The sequence below is a fragment of the Manduca sexta genome, chromosome 21 (genome assembly GCF_014839805.1).
Source record: "Manduca sexta isolate Smith_Timp_Sample1 chromosome 21, JHU_Msex_v1.0, whole genome shotgun sequence".
Lineage (NCBI taxonomy): Eukaryota > Metazoa > Arthropoda > Insecta > Lepidoptera > Sphingidae > Manduca > Manduca sexta.
The window spans coordinates 12,243,082-12,263,470 of NC_051135.1; the positions used below are offsets into that span (position 1 = coordinate 12,243,082).

General features: G+C 34.2%; 1 long non-coding RNA gene across 1 annotated transcript; it reads left to right on the forward strand.

The window, feature by feature from the left end:
• Nucleotides 1-11,826: 11,826 nt before the first annotated feature.
• LOC119190047 lies at nucleotides 11,827-19,435 on the forward strand. Its single transcript, XR_005112749.1, has 3 exons — nucleotides 11,827-11,967; nucleotides 12,437-17,736; nucleotides 17,980-19,435. It is a non-coding gene; the product is annotated as an uncharacterized LOC119190047 (long non-coding RNA).
• Nucleotides 19,436-20,389: the final 954 nt, after the last annotated feature.

A 20,389-nucleotide genomic window follows, 5' to 3' on the forward strand; every position in this document is an offset into this window, starting at 1 on the left:
TATTCTGCAAATTTTTGTAAAAGTTAATAACTTTTATGGCATTTTTAAGTACCCTATTACGCTAAATATATTGATAAAATAAATTGATTTCTTACTTGACATATGATTATTAATTTCGATATCATTTTAACCTACTTTTTAGTGGGCTTTTATGCCTTTAGTTTATTTTTAGTAAAGGTTGTATAGAAAAAATATATGGACATGTAATAATTGTATATATTTTTTTTATATTTTTTCAGACGCAAACGTTATGTGCAACTACAGAAATCAATTATTCCGAGGACAACCCATTTCTACCGTTTTACTCTCTGATTCAACTAAATTACCTTCAAAGCGGGCCATGTGGTCTGAAGAAAATCTACGTGCAGCCATGGAGGCTATAACAGAAGGCAAAATGTCTCAATATGCTGCAGCAGAATTCTACAATATACCAAGGACAACATTGCGAGACCATTTACTATCAGGCAGCACCGTAAAAAGAACTGGAAGGTATCCAACTTTGAACAGGGAGCAAGAAAAGCAACTCTTGAACAGGCTAAGGGACAAAAACAAGAGATTGAAATTAACAACTAAAATGATATGTAGAGAAGCATTCATATTTTGCGAGGAATACAATTTGAAACACAATTTTAACAAAAATATTGGCCTTGCGGGCAGGGACTGGCTCAAACCGTTTTTAGAGCGACATCCTGAAATTTTTATCGTGCAGAAATAAAACTTTCAATTTTTGACCCTACGAACTTCACCATCATCATCATCAGCCGCAGGATGTCCACTGCTAAACATGGGCCTCTTCCAAAGATTTACAGATCGACCTTTTGGAAGCGCCCTGCATCCAGCGACCTCCTGCTACTTTTATTAAGTCATCAAACTTACTAGATGTTATTAGATGTACTTAGGACCTGTTTCACGGATTTTCAATAAAATTTATTTGACAGTTATTGTATTAAACAGCTATTGTAGATAGTACTCATTTTATTACCATTGAGAACATAGATTGGAGTGTGACTTCCCCTGATGTAGGCTGTGGAGACACCTCTAAAAAAAGACCCCATGGGTTTGTGCTGTGTAGACACTTCTGTTTGTTTTATTATTTCACCAATTTAATTTGCTTTAAATCAGTTTGAGAATGCGTTTATCTCAGCCAAATTATTGATTACGGAAATAAGAAGGTCATTTTGAAAGATATAGTTGCGTGAAGAAATCGTTTCATATACAATAAGAGTTCATCAATACTTTTCTTCATTATATCGGACATACGCATATAGTTTATAAGGTTGAACGAGGGACTTTTGAAAGTGGGTAGTTCTATAACGGCTCGCGCACATTTCCTCTCCTTTCCCCCACCATTCATTCTAAAGGGGTTCTCATCCTTAATATTTTTTATTTACATTAACGATTTTTGGCACAATGTTAGCAGAAGTAAAGACGAGTATGAAATTTAATTAACGCAATGTCAAAATTGTATAAATCTTTTATTATTTAAAAGTAAAGTAATAAAAGATTTATACAATTTTGACATTATATATATTATTATATAATGTCAAAATTGTATAAATATTTTATTACTTTACTTTTAAATAAAGAGCTAATATATATATATTTATGTTTCAAAACCGTAATCTCTTGACTTGCTGTTTCTATTAAATTTTCTCGTTTCTAGTAGGAATTTAATTGTTACATTTAAAAGGAAAACTTTGAAAATTAAAAGATATTATAAATTCATTTTGTTATTTTAATTCGCCCAATAATATATTTATCTATATAATATATTATCTGTCTATCATGGGAGGGATCACGGAACACGCATGGCGAAAATTGGGTACTCTGATAACACTGCTGCTCCAGGGATATAAAGGAAGTATGTAAATAAAGTAAATTAAATACTCCATTTTAATACGATATAACTTTTTGGTGTGAAGCATCTAATTTAGGGGGTAAGAACATGTTACTTTGGAGACTCTCATTGTAAGTAAAGATTATGTTTCCTTATTTTTTTTATATTTTATTCACACTTCTTTTCTTTATATCATATTTTCTATGTATATTGCTTATTATAAAGTTTCGATGTTTGACACATGTGTCAGGCATGCTGCAACTTTGTTTTTAAAACATTTGAAACGTTATAATATGACTTTCGTCGTGTTTCGGACACGGTAGTTTGGTGTAAAATATAACACGAGGTCATTGCATCATTTTTACAGAGACAGACGTTACATACAAACACAGGAATCGATTGCAAGTACACTTTATACTGTTTTGCTTTCAGATCCATTCGAAATGCCTCCAAAGAGTGCCACGTGGTCTGAAGAAAGTATGCGTGCAGCGATGGAGGCAGTGAAGAATGGGCAGATGTCACAAAACTCCGCGGCTAAGTATCATAATATTCCGAGAAAAACTTTATGGAACCATTTAATATCAGGAAGTACTGTAAAAAAAATAGGACGTAACCCAGTTCTGAACAGAAAACAAGAAAATCAACTCGTGAGCAGGTTAAAAGACAAAAACAAGAGATTCAAATTGACATCTAAACTGATACGGAGAGAAGCATTTATGTTCTGCGAGGAACGTAGATTAAAACACAATTTCAATAGAAAAACTGGTCTTGCGGGTAAAGACTGGCTAAGACCATTTTTAGAACGACACCCTGAAATTTCGATCGGGTGAAACTAACACTTTCCATTTTATACATTAACAATATATTTCTCAGACAAGTCCTAGAGTGGAGACTGCGTCTCGGTAAGCACAACGCAGACGATCTCCGACCCGCTGGTCTGATGACATTCGCAGGATCGCCGGTGGACGCTGGATGAGGCGAGCAGAGGACCGAGCAACGTGGTACGCTTTAGGGGAGGCCTATGTTCAGCAGTGGACAGCTGTAGGCTGATGAGAAAATATTTCTAGATATACATATACACACGCAGATCTGTGTTATGTTTTTGTTTCGATATTGAATTTTGTCTGACTAAATTCGCGGGAACACGCTGGGTGCAGGCCGCATTTGACAGGCCTGTCTGGAAATTTAGGGGAGGCCTATATTCAGCAGTGGACTTTATTTAGTTGATGATAGTGATTATTAAATATTGGTATGAAACATCTAATTCAGAGGATCAAACTGTTATAGGCCTGGCCATACGCGGAACTCTGTCACTATCTATTTAAATAAACATTATTTTGTTAAAAAATAATTCAAATATTTGATTTTTATTATCACATATTTATTTCTTTAAATAATCATTCTTCTTCTTCGCAAAACTCTGCGGCTGAGTATCATAAGAGAAAAACGTTGTGAAACTAATATCAGGAAGTACTGCAAAAAAATTGGACGTAATCCGAATTTGAATAGAGAGCAAGAAAAACGACTTGTGAATAAATTAAAATCCAAAAACAAGAAATTGAAATTAACACCAATATTGTTACGGAGACAAGCATTTATTTCCTGCAAGGAATACAAATTGAAACACCATGTCAATAGAAGACAATATTTTATATTTCAAGGTGTTGGATGGTGTTTCTACTGTTTATGGGCGGTCGTACCGTTTACCATCAGGCGAACGGCAAGCTCGTCTCGTCATTAACAGTAATAAAAAAAAAAGAACTGGTCTTGCGAACAGACGCTGGCTGAATACGATTTTACAACGACATTCTAATATTGTTATTGTAGAAACTAACAACATACTTAAACGCATCTCCGAAAATGTATTGTGTTCATTAATTGTTTTATTTTGCCTGTTTGAACCCGTATTCTCTTGAATTGTTGGTTTAAAGTATGAATGCTCACACTCAAAATTTATCGTCGGATTAATATTATTACATTTTCATGAGCATCGGGTGTATTTAATGTCTAATTTCAAATGCAACAGTTTTAATTTCTGTTTCACTGACTTTAAAACATCGTGTGAGATCTTGATATTAGCATATTTATTAATTTCAGTGACATATGTTACTTCCAAACGAGGGAAACCTCTGCTTCGCGTGGAAGGATACACATTTTGCTCCCAAGCTGTAACTGGACCAAAAACTCGATGGATATGCTCAACCCATAACCACAAGAGATGCCGCGCTACAATACACACATATAATAACGAAATAATAAGAATAAATAATAATCATCAACATTGAATCATTTGTAGATGCTACTGTATCGAGAGCCAAATATAGAAAGTATTAAATACGTACGCAATAAAAACTATACTAGCAAAATAATTTTAATCCTACTTATGTATTTGAATATTTGTGGACCCAAATCCCAAAGATAACACAATGAATTCGAAGTTACGGGGTAATTAATCATTGCTTATAGCTCGTTTTACTGGTGAACGAAAACATCGTGGGTCACAGCGCATATTTGAAAGGCTACAACATTTTCGAAGCTGTGTGACGTCTGTCAAATATTAACCCTATGTGTTACTGAAGCCTTTCAGTAGAAGGGCATATTTTTGGGCCTCAAAAATTGGCGTTTGAGGTCGTTCAAGGAAATAACTTTTTTAAATATTTGATTTAATTTTGCAGTGACATACGTCACGTCCAGACGTGGGAAGCCCCTGATTTCTAAAGAAGGATATACATACAGATTTAAGAGCATGTTATTAGGACAGAAATCAAGGTGGGTATGCTCCACACACAACTACAGGGGATGTCGTGCCACCATAATTATGTATGATAATAAAATAGTCGATATTGATAAAAATCATGATCATTGATTGTATTTAAATAGCTTCTGCTAGCTTGCGGGAATGCGTTTTGTTTGATAAAAAATGATCCGTTCAATACTATTTATATTATTTCTTATATGAATGTTACACATGGGCTTATATTCGTTATATGTTTTTAGAATATATTATATAATTTGTTTGAAATTATTGTCATTCGTTAAATAAATTGAGAACGCTATCTACAAGTTCTTTGCAAATATACATATATTTTAAATGAATCAGTGTGCGAAAATAAAGAAATAATTAAATAAAATGGTTCTGATTTTCATTCACATATCATTATAATATTTATAATAATAATATATAGCCCTTGTGAGCCATTGTTTGTGTATTTCTAATCTCAGTTTTATAGGACTTTATACCAAGATATAATGAGCTGTATTAATTTCTTTTTTAGTTAAATACGTTAGATCCCAGCGCGGGAAGCGTCTGTTATATGTAAATGGATATACATTCTGTGTTCAAGCTGTGAACAGACTGAAAACTCGGTGGATTTGCTCGACCCACAACAATAGAAAATGTCGGGCCATCGTCCACACGTATGAAGATAAAATAGTTAAAATTAATAATTATCATGATCATCAATAAAGCTGTTGACAAGGATGATATGGGGATGTCTACAAATACCTCAGTAAAAGTATCTTGGAGATTATAATACTTAATAAGAAAAAAATGTTACACTTATTTATAATTTCCAATATATTCCGAGTTGAATTTTATATTATCGAGCTTTAAGACTACGTGAATAGTTTCATGTTTTAGTTTTAATAATTGACTTCGATTAATATAAGTTCTAAAGAAAGGAAATTAAAAGTTGACTGGATTTAAATAATTGCTAATATTTATAAAATTTGTATATCAAATTATATTGAAAAACACTCAACCATTTTTTTTAATTAATTCGAATATTAAATAACAATAAATGATAAAAATATACATTTGGTTTTTATTCATTAAATATGCGTACGAAAAGGTCAGGCCTTTTTTAACACCTGATATGTATTTGCGGCTAATTTTTATGATATGCAATTAGGATTGTTATTTCTATGATGCTAGGGTTTATTTTGTATATAGTGACGATAGCCTAGTTGATAATGGTTGGGTCTGCCGAGACGGATGACCGCAACTTCAAAACCTAAGGCACACATGAAGTTATGTGTGTGTTGTTTATTTATTATCGAGCACGGGCCTCCTCTACTACTGAGAGGCATTAGGCCTTAGTCCACCCACGCTGGCCTAGTGCGGATTGGTAGACTTCACACACCTTCGAAATTCCTATAGAAAACTTCTCAGGTGTGCAGGTTTCCTCACGATGTTTTTCTTCACCGTTAAAGCGAACGATAAATTCACAAAGAATACACACATGATTTTAGAAAAGTCAGAGGTGTGTGCCCTTGGGATTTGAACCTGCAGACATTCGTCTTGGCAGTCCGTTCCACACCCAACTAGGCTATCGCGGCTTTTTTATATTATATTTTTATTATTTGCAGTAAAATACGTTAGATCGCAACGTGGAAAAAAGCTGCTAAGTATAGATGGATATACATATTGTGCTCAATTGGTTACCGGAGGGAAGATTCGATGGATATGCTCGACTCACAACCATAAAAAATGCCGGGCCAACGTCCACACATATGAAGACGAAATCATTAAAATTAATAACAACCATCAACATTAAGTGATGAGACTGAAGCAGGTGGAAATATGTTCAACTTATCTATCACTTATCTATCTAGCAAGTGTTTGTGATGTAGTTACTCGGGAATTAATTGTAAACGAAAATACAGTGTTTCTGTCACGTGTTGTGGTCGTATGATCGTTGAATTTGTAGCTATTTTTCCATGTTCCAAGCTAGTACAGATATATTAGATCCTTAACAAAGTAAATGTGTTCTTTGCCACACACTTTATGGTTGATTCCTATAAAATATTCACGCTTTACAGTCTGATGTCTTATATTTGATATTTCAAAACATACTATTTTTTCCATTTTATAAATTGAAGGTAAATTGGATTAAAACATCGGTTACGTATTTTTCAGTTATAAATGTGTTAAGTTTCCAAATTCTGTTATTTTGTTCTTTATTTAAATTCTCCCTATTATTTTTATTAATAAAAATTCGTGTTCGAAAATAATTTAATTTATTGGATGTCTTATTTCGAAGTCCCTGCAATTAAAAAAATAGGTATGTATGTTAGACCATAAATATTGGCTATGTGCGAAGTGTATGGTTGGAGTATTGTAAAGCGATCAGAGCGCACGTCGTGACAAAACTTTACAACTTAGCCTATCCTTTATTATTGTAAATATTTAGAATTTTAAGATTAATTTATTTAAAAATTAACAAAACAAAAAAGAGCAAGAACATAAAAATATAGCTAGAAAATGCAAGGATTGTGAACGTCGGTCCGATCCAAAGAAAAATGCAAGCAAAAGTGTATCGCTGACGTAGTGGTCCGCGCGCTGGTCGGTTCAGTTTCGCGCTCTTTTTCTTTTTTTTTTCGCTCGACCTGTCACGTCACCTGTGTCATTGTGACGTTGCAGTTAAGCCACGCGTACCGGCCTTCTATTATTTTGCTAATTAAATATTAAAAAAAATGTCAAAATAACGTCGATAATTTCTACAATTTGTATTTTGAACTACAAAACTAACGAAACGATAATTATAGTCGGTGTATACTTTGTGTTTCTCTTAAAGCATTATATAAAAGTGAGTATCAATACATGAATTTTGTTTTCGCCATATTTTATAGTATAGTAATTATTTTCTTTATTATTACATGGTTGATGGATCGACGGTCGCCATAGTTACTATAACCTCACGATAAAATTTTATGTGAACATTTTATTGGAGGCGTAAATCAAAATATGTGTAAAAATGTCCGAATTATGTTCTCCCAATATTTCGATCATAAACACTGTTGCATTTTATTCCAATAATAACACGAAGATCATAGAATTGTAATAAATAAATTTTAATTCCAATTAATTTCTTTACCTGTACTAAAATAATAAATGACGTGTGCATCATTACTTTTAGTTACAAGATTACTTACGGTTAAACTTGTTTTATACGGTTTTAATATGATGATGTTTGATAAATGATGTGGGCTTGTAATAATAAGATTAGTTATTAAATTAGCACATTACAAGTTACAAAGTGATAAAACGAACAGCTCTCGAGTAGGCTGACTCACGTCCTGCTCTCCAACTCTACGTTATTAGCCGGAACCTGATCGGTATGTTGTGCTAAATATTTATTGCTTGTCACACTTCGCGGTTGGAAACTTATTTTGTGTTTTATACTATCAAAATTGATTTTTATAATAATATCCTTCTTCTATGTACTATTTTAAACATGAAATACTATTTCTCGTCTTCATTTTTATTCCATTTTACTAATGGTAATAGCAAACAAAAAAAATATGGGAATGACATATGCTAGCGATAAGACGTCGTGGCTATGGAACCTGTAGTAATATTTACTATAAAAAATAAAATGCTTTATTCACCACCTAGAATCATATTTGCAATTATGATAAAACAAGTGTACATGAGAATATTTAATGATTACTCAAATTAAGTCGCTTATATAACTACACACATTTTATATTTAAAAAAGCTGAAAGAGTGCAAAGTAAACAAAGAAGCTATAAATAACTGAACTGATTTTTCTAATTGTTTCCAGTGTCATACGTTACATCAAGGCGCGGGAGTCGTCTATTATGCGTAGATGGGTACACATTCTGTGTCAAATCTGTGAAAGGAGTCAAGACTCGTTGGGTATGTTCGACCCACAACAACAGAAAATGTCGCGCTATCGCTCTCACGTATCAGGAAGAACTTATTAAAATCAAAAACACTCATCAACATTAATGAATCGATTTTATTGGTACTTATGGAAACGTCTGTTGTGATTGCACATTTTACTATTTGAATAATAGTAAAAACATTTTTAAAACGAGATTTTATTTAAAAGCTCTAAAGAAATGACGTTAATTGAATCAATCTTTGTTTTATACTATGTAGAGATAAAAGCTTGTCGCGAGATTAACTATTGTTAAGATCAAGTTACATAATTGTATTATCTACACTAGTAAATCTCGCGGCAAGCTTTTATCTCTACATATAATAAAACAAAGATAGATTTTATTTAATGTTATTTTTGTTTTAAAGCATTAAAATAAAAGCTTACGTTAAAAATGTTTTATACTATTAATTTTATTTCAGCAAATCCTTTAATTTAATTCTCTTTTTAAAGGTGAAAAAAACTAGTCGCCATCATGGATGGTCTGCCATATTAGATTTAGAGTGAAGTCATTTTGTTTTTTGTATTTTTCTCAGCATACACTTTTATTGGATATCCATACCATAAGCGTGTGCAAACAAATAACCAGTCCATCTTCTTGGGCCGTCCGCCATATTGGATTTAGAATCTAACCATGTCACGTAGCTAACCATGCATTATCATCCAAGATTAAAGATGTAAGCAAAATTTAACCTTAATTGGTTGAGGGTAACTGCTTTGAAAATCATTTAGAAGAATTGACCATCACATACAAACATTGCAAGTTAAATAAAAGCTTGTAAGACACTCTAATCTTTTCAATTGTGGTCTGAAAATAAATTAATGATATATTGTATAAATTATTTGAATGTTGCTAGAATATACCTTTTGTATTCTGGTTTTATTTACTCAAAATGAAACTTTTCTTGATATTTTCAGTGACATACACTCAGTCCCAACGCGGGCGACGGCTGTTATGTGTTGGTGGGTACAGATTCCGCTTTCAATACGTAAGCGGACGAAAGAACCGGTGGGTATGTTCAACCCACTTCAATAAGAAATGTCGAGCACTTGCCTACACGTGTGAGGACGAACTTATTAAAATTAATAACAACCATGAACATTGACCTGCAAGGTGGACAGACGACTTGATAAAGGAAGGAACACGCTGGATACCAGCCGCTTTCGACAAGTCAGTCTGGAAGTCTTAAGGAAGGCCTATGTTGAGCAGTAGACTTTCTGTGGCTGATGATGATGATTTATCGAGAAACTTTGTGAAATGTGTTAATGAAATGTGTGTAATGTTAAATGTACTATATGACAATATTCCAATCTTTTAATTAAATTGATTTTCGAAATGCATAATACTATATGTACTTTATTTAAATGTTGCTAGAATAAGGTCAGGGGGTATTCAAAAGTCAAAGAAGTTTTTTTTACCTGTACGGGTATCAAAGCCGCCTTCGATTACATACATATCACGCCACTATCCCACAGGGTTAGGCAGAGACTATGGATTGCCACTTTACACAATTCTGGCACACTTCTCGCGCTTCCTCCACCTTCATTAATCTTTCATGCATTCCCCTTCGATTAGAGTGCCCATAATTACAAAAATAAGAATACGCTCGCCCAGGCGCAATAGTGCCCCCTAACCTTATAAATATTGTACATGAGCCTTATTTACTCCAGATATATTTATTTAAATAGTTAATTGTAATTTGTATTATTTAAATAGTTTATTGTAATGTGTAATTGCTTTAAGTAGTTAATTGTATAGTTTCTCTCTCTTGAAACTTTGCCCGACAAGGTCCACGATTATGTCACGTGTATTAAAATGTAACAACTTATGTATAAAATGATAGTGGAGTGCAATAAACTTTAAATTTGAATTTGAAAATTAAATCTCACTTTTTTATTTTCAGCCACTTACGTTCAATCACAGCGTGGAAAACGGTTATTATGCGTAGGTGGATATACATTCTGTCTCAAATATGTGAAAGGGTTAAAAACTCGTTGGGTATGTTCGACCCACAATAATAAAAAATGTCGAGCTATCGCATTCACGTCCAAGGACAAACTTATTAAAATTAATAACAATCATGAACATTAATGGAGCGATTTTGTTAAGTTAAATGTACTATCTAAAAATATTCCAATCTTTTAATAAATTCGTGAATTATTAGATATTTTATTTTGATGTTTCTAGAATATATGGGCTAATATTGACATTGCGCTAGTAAATAAAACTATGTACTTCTTGGAAATAATATTTTTACAATATGTTACCCAAATCTTAAATGTATTATAAAAAAGTAAAAACACGAAAGACATTAAACTATATAGTTAGTTGCAGTCCGGAAATCAGGGCAAAATATTTGCTCCAAAGTTATTGCCAATTGGTAATAAATCGCTGTCTTTTAAAATGTCTGTATGACAATCTTCCCAATATCCGCTCTATATAATCTTAGAATTCAATTTTGTACTTGCGCTTTATTTCCTAATGTGTTTGATACGATTTTTTTTATTATTTCCAGTGTCATACGTCAGATCCCAGCGTGGGAAGCGTCTATTGTGTGTCAATGGATATACATACTCTCTACAATCTATGAATGGGATGAAAACTCGCTGGGTATGTTCGACCCACTGCAATAGAAAATGTCGAGCCACAGCCTTTACGTATAAGGATGAATTAATTAAAATTAAAAACAAACATCAACATTAGTGAAGATATTTTGATGGGTCTTCGTAAAACTGTGTGTATGCATCGATATGTTATATGTGAATCTATATTAATGGGTAAGGCTAATTGACTTAATCGTCATATTTTTTTTAAACGCATTTAAAATCAGCACCTTTTTTTATATTTCATAAAACAGGTAAATTTTTTTTGAAAAAATAATTCGACAGAAAAAAAACAATTGGCCTTTCAACCGTCGATATGTTAAAAATATTTGTAAATACTCCAACATTTCCAATAAATTGGGAACCGAAAATATTAATGAAATATTGTGTATTTTATTTCGGTGTACTAGAATTATATGTGGGTTTAATTTAACTGATATGTTGGACTCGGATCTTTTTTTCGCGGGGAAATAAACGCGTTTTAACCTACCTACGGTAAGGGAATGGTTATGTTGGTTTCACCGGTCTTACGGCCCAATGTCGACACTCGGGAGTAAAACATCATCCGAGTGAGCGTTGGACCGAGTCCCTAACCCCTGTATACCCTACACCGGCATTCCAACCAAAACCCGCGGTGGCCTTCTTCAGCGGATATGAGACGGCCCCGGGGTATCTTGTAGCACTAAGATAGCGGAGAACCGTCCCTGCATGTTGGACTCTGATCTGACCTTTTAATTGTTTTCAGTGACATATAGCAGATCCCAACGTGGCAAGCGGTTGTTGTGCGTAGATGGATACAAATTCCGTTTTCAATGTGTCGCAGGACGGAAAAACCGATGGGTGTGTTCGACTCATTTTAATAAAAAATGTCGAGCACTCGCCTACACGCTTGGAGACGAAATCATAAAAATTAATAATAACCATCAACATTAAATATAGTCAATGTATTTTTTGTTTTTTTGCGGGTAACACTTATACAAGTTATGTCGAATATATATTCTTTAGTAATTTTCACCATGACGTGATTTTATTGTATTTTTATATGTTTTATTATAATTTTATTGTAAAAAATTTTGTGTAAAGAGTTGTGAATATGCCCAGCTGTTTGTTAATTAATTATTTACAATTAGCGAGAAGTCAATCATGACTTTTATCAGTACAGATACAAGGGTCTATGAAACCAGACAAAATTTGTTTCGAGTCTGAATATTATAAGTGCAAACATTGTACTTCCTAACACCTACGATATTAGTATAAAATCAGTATTGTCAATTAATAACAGTATTTTATTTAAAATATTTGTTGACAGTGACATTCGTTAAATCCAAACGCGGGAAGACCTTACTGAAGCTTGATGGCTACACATTCTATTCCAAAGTGGTAAATGGTCCGAAAACCCGATGGGTATGTTCCACCCACAACAACAAGGGATGCCGGGCGACCGTATACACGTGTGACAACAAAATAATAAAGATGAAGAATGAACATCAACACGCAACTCAGCAAAATATGATCGATGGTCAAAAACGGTATTTGTGTACAGAGAACGTGCATTCTGGAAGATCGCTGATGATAAAGCACCGTCGTAAATAAAACAAGCATTTCATACCACTGTTCAAAAAACCGGTATATATAACTCAGTAAACGGCACAAATCATGAGCACAGTTGATCTATACCAGCCATACTCAATCTTTTTTTAAAGGGGCCACAAAACGTTTCGGTCTTGCAGATTGCAGATTGCAGAAATTGCAGATGTATTAATTATTGAAAAAGAAAATCCGGTCACAATAAAGCCAGCTATACAATACATGATTTTCTGATGGGTGCGAAATTTAAAAACTTTGCCTGTAAATCAAGATGGGCCAATCACAAGGGTCCGGCGGGCCGCAGGTTGAGTATGGCTGATCTATACTATCCACTTTCATGCAATTTCATTGTAAAAAAAGAATTTTCCAAATCGGTTCATAAATGAGCGAGTTCTGAGGTAACAAACATACAAAAAAAAATTCACGTCGAATTGATAACCTCCTCCTTTTTTTGAAGTCGGTTAAAAATTAAATGTAAGTATAGTAGCCAATAAACAATCAGCATCAATTAAAGAACCAATCACGCGAAACATCGGCGCGTTGGATGTCCAACCGACCAATCACGGGTGTGCTCACGACTCGTGCCTTCATTTCTGACGATGTTAAATTCCGATATTTCCCTAGCCAAATATAAATATTTAATATCGAAATTAAGCTTTGAGCTAACATGCGATAGAATAGATATTAAAATAAATATCTTTAATTGTTATTTTATTAAATTATTTTTATTATTGTTAACACCTCAAATAATTCAGTGCAATGGACTTCTTATATGGTTCTTGTTTAATATGCCATTTTATTTTATTTATAAATATTTAAAGAAAACTATGTATTGTTATAATATTGTATAGTTAAAAATATATGTATATATACATTTTTGTACCAATTCTTTGTCTTAATTGGTGTGTACAAAAAAAATCAGTTGGAGAAGTAATTGATTTTTATTTTTAAACACATTATATTTTGTTATAAGTGGGCCTTAATTGCCTAAAATATGTCAATATAATATAAATATGCAACCATAGTCCCTTTCCAAAATGTTCTGCCTAGATGAATGTTTTACGTTTGTCAATAATCATAACGTATGTTGATCATCAGAATAGATAATTCAGCTTTGTATAGTTCTACAGTAAATAAGGTGATAGCATTTGAAGGACATAGCATTATAAAACTTAACATCAAATCTAGATCAAAAAAGCAAAGTTTTGTAACATCTCTTTAAATACTACTAAAAAACAGTTCTCAGAACTCATTTTAATTGTATCAGTACTTACTACTCGTCTTAGTCTAACAATACCCAAATGCTAGTTATTTAACACATATACCTCACGTCTTATTCCCGAAGAGGTACCCAGAGGTGCAACCAGCGCACCCACTTTCCGCCATTGTTCCGTTCCGTTGATAGGGGCTAACCAAACGCCATATCAGACATAAATTCTAGTTTTTATTACAGAAACAGAAACGCAGTATCACATGCCTGACCCGGAATTCGAACACCGGACCTCATAGCAGTGTCGCACACATTACAACTACGCCACCAAGGCTAGTTACTTAATAGGTACTAATTTGCATTTTTTCCAGTGACCTACGTCAAGTCCAAACGAGGCAAGCCGCTGCTGAGTGTGGAAGGATACACATACTACGCAAAATCTGTGACTGGACTGAGGACTAGATGGGTGTGCTCTACACACTGCCGCAGGGGATGTCGAGCCACCGTGCAGACTTTCGACAAAGAAATTATAAAAATTAATGATCATCACCAGCATTAGTCCTGTCTTAAAGATTACTAGATCGAATTATTGGAAGCCTGCATCCAGCAAGTTCCTGGGACCTGTTATTGCATTTGAAAAGCGAGACGAGCTTGCCAGTCGCCTAATTGTGAACAATACAACCGTCTATAAATATTTGAAACACCATACACAACTTTGAATTACAACCCACTACGTACCAACCCGCTGAGCTAGTCACCTTAATACATAATAATATGTTAATATTCATTATGCGCTCTCCCAAAATTACTATGTAAATTGGAATACAACAGTGCATTCACACTGCTGCGTAGCAATGGAAATAGACAATGCGGTGGTACCAGTCCATTCGGCTCCTCGTTCTCGAGAAACCTACGACGACCACATGAAGTCATCTGTCCACCTTAAAGATGATGTTTAACCCTATGCTTGCCAGTAAGTGGTTTCCATGGGAAAAAAATGCCCCTTTTGCTGTCAGGTCTGTTTTTTTAAACAGTGAAACAAAGGGAGACTGGACTACTTTTTTTCTAAGTTTCAAGCTTTTTGTTCGTATTTGGGCAGCAAATACAAACAAAAAGCTCGAATCTGAAAAAAATCTGAGTGTCGTCTCCCCTCTCTCCCTCTAATTATACCTTGCTTTTTTTAACACGGGGAATTTACCGATACTATTGGATTTACCTGTCTGTACTGTCCAGCCGACTCGCCATGCTTTTACTCTCTTGCTTATATCTAGGGTCGTGGAGTGCGCATGCGCATGTAACCGCACATTTCGCCTTGATCCCGTGCTAGTTGTCGGCGTCCTCTCTCTTAGCACGTGCCGATTGTATCTAAGTCTATTTCTTACTTTAATTGGACTTATAAGTGTTTTTAATTTTTTTTCTTTTGAACTATGTGTGCTTCCTATGTCTTTATTAATAAAAGTTTTCATTCTATTTATATTTGTTTTACGTATTTACAGTGTTCGTAAAAATAAAATAGTAAGATATTTACGTAGATCAACTCTGTATTACACATTATTTAAAATTATAAAGGTTTTCTCGCTACAAGTCTTTATTTCAATTAAACGTTTCAAAGCGCCATTCGTACAGAGCCAGCGTCATCTCTTTACAAAGACCAGATTAAATATTAAAGAAGAAAATTACCGGGATAAAAAGTAACCTATGTCACCAGGACATGATCTACCCGTGTATCAAATTTGATTCATGTTCATTTAAGGTTCCTGCGTTTACTTCTAAAACATTTTCACAAGCGTTCGGATTGATGACATTAGTAAGTAGTTGAATACAATGCTATAAAAATACCAGATTTCCGCGTTCATGCGTAGAAAGTTCTCTTTCACGTTACTTCCTAATCTTCGGGTACCTATAGGTAAAAAAATATACAACGCCGTTGCATTGTATATTGACATAGCTAAAACATTTAATCTCGAAATGTTCGGTAATGCACAACTTTGTACCACGTTTCTGGGTACTATTTAAAAAAAGTTACCATCAAGCAAGCTTACTTTAGTTGTAAAAAGGGCCAGTAACTCTCTAATCTCGGGACGATCGTAATACTTGACGGTCTTTAGGTAGTTACTATTAAACAATCATGTCACTTTGTACAAGTTCTTTAGTATTAGTTTAATTAATTACAGAGCTGTTATTGATTAATGTTTTTTCCAGTGACCTACGTCAAGTCCAAACGAGGCAAGCCGCTGCTCAGTGTGGATGGATATACATACAGCGCGAACTCCGTCTCTGGACTGAGGACAAGATGGGTTTGTTCTACACACAGCCGTAGAGGATGTAAAGCCATCGTCCAGACCTATGACAAGGAAATTATAAGAATAATTAATCATCATCAGCATTAATAACGTCTACAACCTGTCAATTTTGTTAGCTTACTCCAGTATCTCTTACTTTAATCACTTCCTGATTGTCTGGTCCTTGGCAACATACGTAGCGTCACGAGTTCCCCTATTCCTGGAGTAAACAAAAGTGTTGCCTAGGTAAGGACCACATCCTATGAAATAAGGGACGAACATTTTGCCATATAACGGACAGAATACCAATGATAGTAAACAGAAAACTATAAGTCTTCTGCTGCAGATTATGTTTATTATCTTTTTGTTTTGAATTGTGTGCGCTTTTTATGTCTGTATTATTAAAATGTTCATTGTATTTATGTTTGTTTAACTTGTTTATGATCTTAAGAATAAAGCTATTATGATACCACCCTTGTATTATGCTATTCTGCTGCTATGAAGGGGCCTCTACTACTGAGAATTCCAGTTTTCTCGAGGTGTCGATTCTTTTGTTTCATTTTAATCCTTATTGCTATTTAATAAAGTGTATTTTTTAATTCTGGCACGTCAAAGTAACCCCACCTGATGGTAAGGAACGAGAGGTTCAATAGAATGCCGACTAACGAAATGATTACTCCTCAGCAGGCGACACAATTATGCCAGCCTATCGCAACTGGATAAACATAGACTGATCCAGGAACGCGACACACTTACGTGGGCCACTATGCCGGGTTTTAACACCTATATAGTATTTGGTATTTGAATGTAACTTTTCCTGTTTTCAGCGAAATTTGTGATGTCAAAACGAGGGAAGCCGTTACTAAGCATTGATGGATATACGTTCTGCATACAGGCGCGAAACGGTATGAAGACCAGATGGGTGTGTTCCACGCACAACACTAAGAAATGTAGAGCCTCCGTCACCATGTATAACAACGAAATTATCAAATTAAACACCAATCATCTACATTGAATTGGACGTAAAGATGATAAAGCTAAAGCCACATGCTCGCCAAAGACTTTATTTATGAAATACCAAGATTTTTTTAAAGGATCGACTGTCCAATCTACCATTTTTTTTCGGACACGGCAAATCTGCTCCACTGCACTTCATAATAAGTGAAATGACGCCATAGAGTATCAATTGAACAAACGATTCTTATTATATAAAACGGTAAACTAACCTAATTGATCAGATATATTCGAAATCAAGTATTAAAAACTAATCTCAAATTACATGTGTTTTTGGAACTGTTTAACAGCGTCAAATTTAAATTTAATTGGTGTCGGTACTATTGCAATAGTTGTTATTAATAAATATGTTTTTATTAATAATTATTATTATCAATTATGAAGACTTATAAATAGTGGTCATGAGAAGTCAAGATAAAAAGTTATACATATAGAATAATTTCTATGAACATCCAGCAGAATAAGAAGAGTTCTAAAAATAATGCTTGCTTTGTCTAAGACTGAATTTACAATCAGGTAAAAGTATTTCATAAACAAATTAAAAATGACATCTCCATCTATAAAACAGTTCGATTATCCGCTTTTAAATTGAAACGGGTTATAATTTATTTAATGGATAATTTTTATTTGATATATACATCTTCATACTTGGTAAATGTGCTACAATTAATCATGATTTAGTGCCGCTTTGTCTATTTCTGCCAAGCATTAGAGTGCATTCCGTTTTGACTGACATGCATTATATTATTTTATTTCCAGTCAAATACGTAAAATCGAAACGCGGGAAGACGTTGATAAGTATTGATGGATATACATTCTGCGCCCAGTCAGTGATTGGAATGAAGACACGCTGGATATGCTCCACCCACAACAACAAACGATGTCGCGCCAGCTTGCACACCTTTGACAACGAAATTGTGAAGATGAAGAATGATCACAACCATTAATCTTATACATGTAATGAACCTTGAATCATGAGCCTTATGAGGTCCACTGCTGGACATAGGAATCTTAAAGATAACCATAAGAACCTCTCCAATGCGGCCTGCATCACATACCCTTTACAGCACTTGACTTCGTGTGACTGAATTATGAAATTATGAGCCTTTTATTCGTATATAATCAACATTCAATATCCTTAGATTATATTCATTCTCTTTGTAAATAAACATTTTAATACTTTTTAATTTTATATTTATCGATAAAATTTCATTAGTAGCCCATTTTACTACTGAATCATGTAGGACACTATGGAATGGAGTACTAGTTTGTACCAAATCAAGACCATTATATGGGAATTGCATTAAAAATCGTAAAATTTTTGTTTACCGTCAGAAAGGGAGATGGACTTGCGCTCTATCATGGATAGGATGTAACTTGGTAGTGTCGGGGTATCTATGGCGGCTTTTGCATAGCCTTTTGAGGGTAGTACGTGTGAGCGACCGTCAATGAATCCTTTTTGATCCAATAGCCTGGTCAGTGGGTCTCCAACGATGGGTGAAGAGGATGGAGAATGAATGCGAGTAGAGTAAGCTGTTCGAACATGTGCAGGTGTATTTTATACGCGACGACGCCGCGTGTTTTAAGACGCGTGCTACAGTTGTTGCGCCTCGTCCTACTTCTTCAGGGTTAAATGGCGTGAATATGTAAATGTGTGATTAAATAAGTTAAATAAAAATGTAACCAAGATAATATGTAATAAAATACAATTTAATATTATAGCGAAAATAGAAACTCTCATTCAATTCCTCAATGCTACACATTATGACTAATATTCTGGAGTGTGCGTTTGATACTTGTCTTCAAGGCTTGTAAAATGCGCTGTTTTGATAAGTACTTATTGATTTAAATTTTTAGCATCATACGTCATGTCTCGTCGTGGGAACCGGCTACTGAGTGTAGATGGATATACCTTTTATACTAAAGTGGCTACAGGATTGAAGAAGAGATGGGAATGCTCGACACATAACACTAAGGGATGCAGAGCCATGGTACACACGTATGAAGATGTAATAGTTAAATTAAACAATTTTCATACGCATTAAACGCCCTTTATTCATTAAAATAAGTCTTATTTAGAGAAAAATGTTTTTGAATTTTGAAATTATACCATAAAAATAAAATGTGTTTTTCTGATCAGTATCAATAACCGAATTACGCTAAATGATTTGTTATGTTAACGCGACTGTTAGAAATAAAACTATTTTCCAGATTTTATCGTGGTTTTTATATTATAATTTTCTTCCGACGTTTTGAAGACTTTGCAGCCTTCATGGCCACAAAGGGACTGAGGTGTTGGTCGTCCGAAAAGTTAAAGTTACAATATCATAGTTACTTAGAAATATGTCCGTTAAATGGCAATAAGCCCAGCACCTTGTCTCTATTACATGCGACCTAACATAGCTTTTAATGCATATCTCTTAATGCAGTTGAATGACGAAACGAGAATATAGGTAAGTGATCCCATCCATAAACAGTAGCAATACCATACAAAAGTTTGAATTACTAAGTACTACGTGGCACTCCACTGCGTTAGTCAAACAAAACACAACAGTGCATGGCAACTACTGCTTTGTGATGAAACTAGACTTTGCCGTATTACCTATCCTGACAGCCCCTCGTATACTAAGGACCTACTATCAGGATAAAAGAAAGTTTCACCAGAAATGTAAGTCACGTCATGATATTGAAAATCACACGAGGTAGGCAGGAATGAAATTATAATAGCAAGGCAATTGTTGCCTGGAAGACGTAGGTAAAACGTTGTTTTTGGCAACAGTGACGTCATGATATTGAAGAGCACACGTGGCAAGCTGGAATGAAATTATAATAGCAAGGCCGTTCAGTTGTTGACTGGAAATATTTGGTAAAGGGTTATTAGTAGCAATAAACTCAGGTTGTTCGCACATTTAAAACAATCAATTTAAATTTTATTTGGCTTTCTACTACTTTGTCTGGGTTAACTTTTAAAACCACTAAGACAGTTTAGAAGAAAATTTCATTGACATGTAAACAGCTTTTAGTCTTTGACTATGGGTTTTTAGATTAAGTATAAACATGACTTAGTGAAGATCACAGAACCTATTGGATGCAGGCCACTCCTATCACTTTGGACTGAACGATTTTAGAGGCCTATGTTTAACAGTGACCTGGGTTTTTAGATTATAAA